Genomic DNA, 6,450 nt, shown 5'->3' on the forward strand with positions numbered 1-6,450 from the left:
AGGAACTATCATCAATGCCAAACTTCTAAAAATAAAGATCATGAAATATTGAAGAGGGTGAACCTTGTATCTCAATAGCAATAGTATCCTTAGTATTTTGCAGGTGACTAACTTCATTTTCAAGTTTTTGCTTGCACTCCTACAAGTCCTAAATAATATCATTTTTCTCAATCAACTGCAACAGAAAGGCATTGTGATCTTCTTTCAAAGTCTAATATTGATCAAACATTCTCTTTTTATCTTCTTATAGAGGGACAAATACTACATAAAGCAACTCCATGGAGTCTTTTAAATAAGCAACCTCAGTTACTCATTAAGCAGTTTGCTCCCCTGGCTTGCAAATTTGCTTCTTTAAGAAAGAGTTTTCTAAGTCAATCAAGGACTTGACTTCCTCCTCCAAATCATTAAGAAGGTATACATTGGTCTGAAATTTGTTTGCAAGAATCTGGAAATACTTTCATGTGGTTGGCTCCAAAGTACCAACCTTTCAAATTTTCTTAGCGATAAAAGACCAAAATCAATTCTTGAGTGTTGCATTTTCTTCTTACAATACAACAACAACATACTGCAAGTTATGGACATGGTTACAATGTTTCTCAACCTACTTATTTCTTGAAGTTCATACAATCCTTTTCCCATCTTGATAACACCAAGTTGGAAAATGTGTGTCCACTAGCCACATAAATAAAATTGTTACAAAACAAGATTGATGATGATAAGAAAAACTATTTTGTACTTTCAATCACCACACAAATCAAACCAAACCACCTGGGTTTTCGTAACCACCAAACAAGCAACTTGTCATAATTGTTGTCCATAAGGGCATCAAGCACATTACAATGTTAACCAAATGCCAATAAAAAATATTTCCACCAAGATAGCATAAGGAAACAACCAAGTTATTCAGATCATTGTGGAACAATTGGGGCACCATATGTTAAGTAAAACTTATAGCATGTGGTTTGGCAGTAGAGGTTATCTAAACAGTTTGATCAATTTCATAAACTTTGATACTGTTGACTTTGAAAAAAAAATATTTAATATTTTAACCACATAATATATATATTTTTTAAAGAACCCAAAAAATTGAGTATAGAAGCATTATCGTTCATGCTGAAAAAAAAAAAAAAAAACCTCCTTTGCAACCTCTACTTAATGGAATCCACATATCAAGAAGTGATTCAATAAGCTAGTTACAATATGGACCAAAAATATTTTTTCCACTAGAGGGGATGTCAACATCCAAGGTTCAAACAAATCAATTAAAATTGCTTCCCAAACAATCACAAAGGCAAAAAGATAGCCCCATGGCCCATAGTTATGAGCATGTGATGGAGTCTCACAACAAAATAATGAGGAGCGATAAACTACCTATAGAAATTTATTCAAGTACTATATTTCTCTCTTAGTAATCTTACCACATTTTGAAGAGGAGGTGCAATATGGTACAATTCCTACATTCAAGTTTCTATAATGGGAACCCACGATACAACTAGAAAAATCAATATCGTAATCATGGTCTTACTCGGCACAATAACCATCTGAAGGAAATCAGATGTTATAAATAATTCCCTGTCTCTAGTAATAGACATATATTTCGATTCGATTTTATCTGATTATGGAAGTAAGACATGTACTTTCTTCTGCATCACAATGCGACATGAAATACCTTCTGACAATTAAATATATCATGATCCCTGTAAAGATATTTTGACTTGTGGATAGGAGAAATGAATAGTATACCCACACTACTAGGTCATGACGGTTGTTCTCCTTTTGATTGTTGGATCATTCAACCTTTCACTTAGCAATCATATGCCAAGAAGCCCTACCGACTCTTTGTTGCAAATAATACTGAGAGGGGGGGGGGTGAATCAATATTATCAGATCAATAATTTAATTTTCAAAACTGATTCGTATACATTACTTCAGCTTAGTGAACTAGCGTGTATACGCAACTGTACTTAATGCAACCAGTGTATATGCATAGATCTTTTGATTTACCCAAATTATCATGTATTGAACTTTAAACAGTATATCAGGAATTCATTAGACAGTGCAGTAAAAATAGATTAAAGAATCACACATGAACACCAAGATATAAGGTGGAAACCCAATGTGGGTGAAAACCACCTGCTACAATCGTCTCTGTCTTCTTGTAATAAGAAAATTCTATTTTCAATTTTTGTATTGGTGCAGTCTTATACCATTATGCAAGCTTCTACCTGCATAAGGCTACAACCTTCTGTCGCTCTCCAGCTTCTACTAGAAGGGAGCTACAACCCCCTAGCTCTTGTACTAGCTGATATGATTACTAGTATGTAGGTGTCGGCCTATAGAAGGCTACAACCTTCTCTTTTCTTCCAGGGACCATGTTTCATAAATTTTCAGACTGGATCCATCAACAACATCATTCAACCATCAAATATATTTGCATCAAGCAATCTCCTTTCGAACCAACCACAACCGAATCAATTAATAATTGATCATTCAGAATGCTATCACCAGAATACAGTAACCAGAACCCAAGCTATAACCCAAAACACTGCAACAGAAAACAGAAGCAACTAAAACATATTTTATAAGCTATACGCTACTTCCATGTGTCAAACCTGCGTGCATACGCACTTTCCTCAAGGCGAATCTGTGTACAAATATGCAAATGATGTATACACTGTTTTGATATGTAGAACCAACATGTATACATGCCTTTTCTAAAGTGAACCTGCGTACAGATCTGTAAATGATGATTTAAATATTACAACAATTCCAGACTTCAGTCATACCCAGATCATCACATTTACAGACTACAACATGCGCCAGTTATTCAGATAAATGATCAAACCACATAAAGATAATTCACTTCAAGCCTTAATATCCTAATACATCATTAGATCTTATCCTTCATCAAGTGTTAAGGTTCATCCTTGGTTCAGATCAAGAACAGCAGCATAAGCCCATAACCTGTGTATTAGATCTCACACTTTATCAGATATTCGATACTTGCACACCTGGCCTAATGATCTTCTCCTCCTTTTATAGTTTTAGACCTTTCTCAATACCATGGACCAAAACCACTTAGGACCAATATCTTGGATCAAACACCTGGGGTCAATACCTCAGACCCGATACCTTGGACCAATACCATGGATCAAAATACCATGGACCAAACACTTAGTTTTCCAAGGTATACGTGCTTTTCCTTTTATGAAAGTGCGTGTATACGTATACGTGACTTGTATACAGTGAACCCGCGTGTATACGCGGCTTGGTCAATGGTGAACCTGCATATACCTCTCTTTCTTCATTCTGTGTAGATTGATCTATAACTCTGTGTTGTTAACCTGTAGTACTGTGATCTGTCATCTGAACGGGTTGCTTTCTGAACTGATTCCTTGAATCTGTCCTGCATTTCATCACATCTGTAAACACTACTATCATGTATTCTGAACTAATTCCTTGAAGCTGCCATGCATTTCATCACATTTGTAAACACTACTGTCATGCATTCTGTCACATCTGATATTTCTTTTGTAGATTCATCTAGTTACCATATACAAGTGAGTTGTTCTGCTATAAGTGGGTTTCCATCAAGTACAACACATACATCATAATGCCAACAATCTCCCCCTTTGGACTTGATGGCAACAACAATCACACTAAGTCACTCTCCCCTTTTGACATCAAGGGAAAAGGGTCATGCTCCCCCTGAGTGCTGATTGAGCTCCCATGATCAATACCATGCTCCCCTTGAGCATAAGCAAAGTCTGCAAAAAGATGTTCTAAAAGAATAACATGACTCTATGCATACATCAAAAATGACCTTCCTATCACCAATGACTCACACATACATCCATCTCCCAACAAAGTGTGGATATACCAAAGTTTTTATACATGGAAAAACACAAACATTACATCATCCATCCCATGCATAGTGGGGTTACAAATTAGGTCTTTTCATGACCTTTACATTAAAAGATGTACATGACTTATATAACAGAGACCAAATATCTAAAACAAGACCATGATAGTCATTAACAACTATCATATGATCTGCACCATCAGCAGCATCTGTCAATCAACATCCAGACCAACAACCTGTATATGTCCATCATTAGTTCCCAAACTATCATCAACCATGTTCTCCCCCTAAACCTGTTCCACCTGTTCACTGTCAGATCTGATCATTGCATATGTCAGTAAGAGATATCAAAGCATCATCATCAATAAGATATACACCAAGATATCAACAACTTTATGAGGACCAATATATCAACAGATTGAAATCATCATCAAACAGAGCAGATAATTGATAGAACCATAGCAGACCCCTTTTTTCTGAGTCTGACCCACTGATTTTCTTCAAACCAACATATACGCGACTGTGTCCACAGATACTCGTGTATGTATGCGAATACACTTCATGAAACTCGCGTATAACCTCCTTTCTCTGAAAAATAGGATTTAACAACAAGATGATGCAGAAACTATTCCCAGCTTTTGTCTGAGATATTCAAATGTCTCTCTAGGCAATGGTTTAGTGAATATATCAACAACCTGTTCTTTGGAGGGAACATACTCTAATTTGACCTTTTGTTCAAGCACTTGTTCACATAGGAAATGATATTTGATGGGTATGTGATTGGTCTTGGAGTGCATGACTGGATTCTTTGAAATACTGATGGCACTTGTATTATCACATAGAATGGAGATGGGTGGAGTGCATGTGATCTGAATATCTTGTAAGGTTTGCATCATCCAAAGTAATTGTGTGCAGCAAGATGCAGAAGCCACGTATTATGCTTCAATTGTAGATAATGCAATTGAACTTTGTTTCTTATTGAACCAAGACACTAACCTGGAACCCATATAGAATGAACCACCACTAGTGATTTTTCTGTCATCAACACTTCCTGCCCAATCTGCATCTGTATATGCATGAAGTGTAAGATCTGTATCTCTAGGATACCATAAACCAAAGTTCTGTGTTCCTTGAAGATATTTGAAAATCCTTTTGACTGCCTGAAGGTGTGATTCCTTTGGATTTTCTTGGAATCTTCCAACTAGTCCTGCTGCATGCATGATGTCAGGTTGGGTACCTGTTAGATAAAGCAGACTGCCAATCATGGATCTGTAAGTTGGTTGATGTATCACTATTGATTCATCATTTGAGCTAAGACTACATCCTGTTACCATTGCAGTACATACTGGTTTAGAATCTTCCATGCTGTAATTTTTCAGGATCTGTTTGAGATATTTGGTTTGTGAGAGAAAAATACCATCTTTATTTTGCTGAACTTGTAGACCAATAAAGTAGGTAAGCTCACCTAGTAAGGACATTTCAAATTCTTGCTGCATTACTGAACAAAATTCTGACTCATGGATTCTTCATTGCTGCCAAAAATGATATCATCAACATACACAACAATTATTAGTAATTTAACAGTGTCCATATTTGTATATAGATTTCTATCTACTGACCCCTTTGAAAAACCCTGTTGGTGGAGATATTTGTCAAGACGGTAATACCATGCCCTTGGAGCTTGTTTTAGACCATAGAGAGCTTTTCTGAGTTTGCATACAAGCTTTGCATCATTTCCAAGAATGAATCCTTCTGGTTGTTCAATATAGACTTCTTGTTCTAAGTCTCCATAAAGAAAGGCAGATTTTACATCCATTCGGTATACTTTGAATTTCTGAAAACTAGAAAGAGCAAGAAACATTCTGATGGCTTCAAGTCTAGCAACAGGTGCAAAAGTTTCTTCAAAATCTATATCTTCTTGTTGAGCATATCCTTTACAAACAATTCTGGCCTTGTTTCTAATAACTTCTCCATTTTCGTTCAGCTTGTTTCTGAATATCCATTTAGTTCCTATGATTCTTATCATGAGGTCTAGGAACTAATTCCCAAGTATTATTCTTTTCAATGTGCTCAAGTTCTTCATTCCTGGCCTTGACCCAACATTCATCTCTGCATGCTTCATTTACATTTTGAGGTTCAGTGGAAGATAGTAATGCTAGATAGATTGAAGCTTCAACAATGGTTCTTCTATTTTGCACACTTGCCCCTTTTTCTCCTAATATTTGAGCTTATGGATGAATTTTTCTGAACATACCTGGACGGAGTCTTTTCTTCTATCGTTTTCTCTTCTTTTCGTGCTTCATTGGTTTCTTCTTCAGAATCAGTGTGATTTGATGTGGGAAAATGATCCTCATCTTCTTCATTGTCATAATCTTCGGTTTTTATCTGTTTTGGATTTTTGCATGCTTCATCAACCACAACATCAATACTTTCAATAATTTTCCCAAGTCTTTTATTGTAACATTTATATCCTTTACTTCGGGAAGAGTAACCAAGAAGAATACCTTCATCTGCTCTGGGTTCAAACTTACCAAGTTTTTCATCAGTCCTTTTGATGTAACATTTGCTTCCAAAAAATTTGAAGCATT

The sequence above is a fragment of the Pinus tabuliformis genome, chromosome 2_2 (genome assembly GCF_031772625.1).
Source record: "Pinus tabuliformis cultivar Carrire ecotype Pingquan chromosome 2_2, CPIR1, whole genome shotgun sequence".
In the NCBI taxonomy this organism is placed as follows: Eukaryota; Viridiplantae; Streptophyta; class Pinopsida; order Pinales; family Pinaceae; genus Pinus; species Pinus tabuliformis.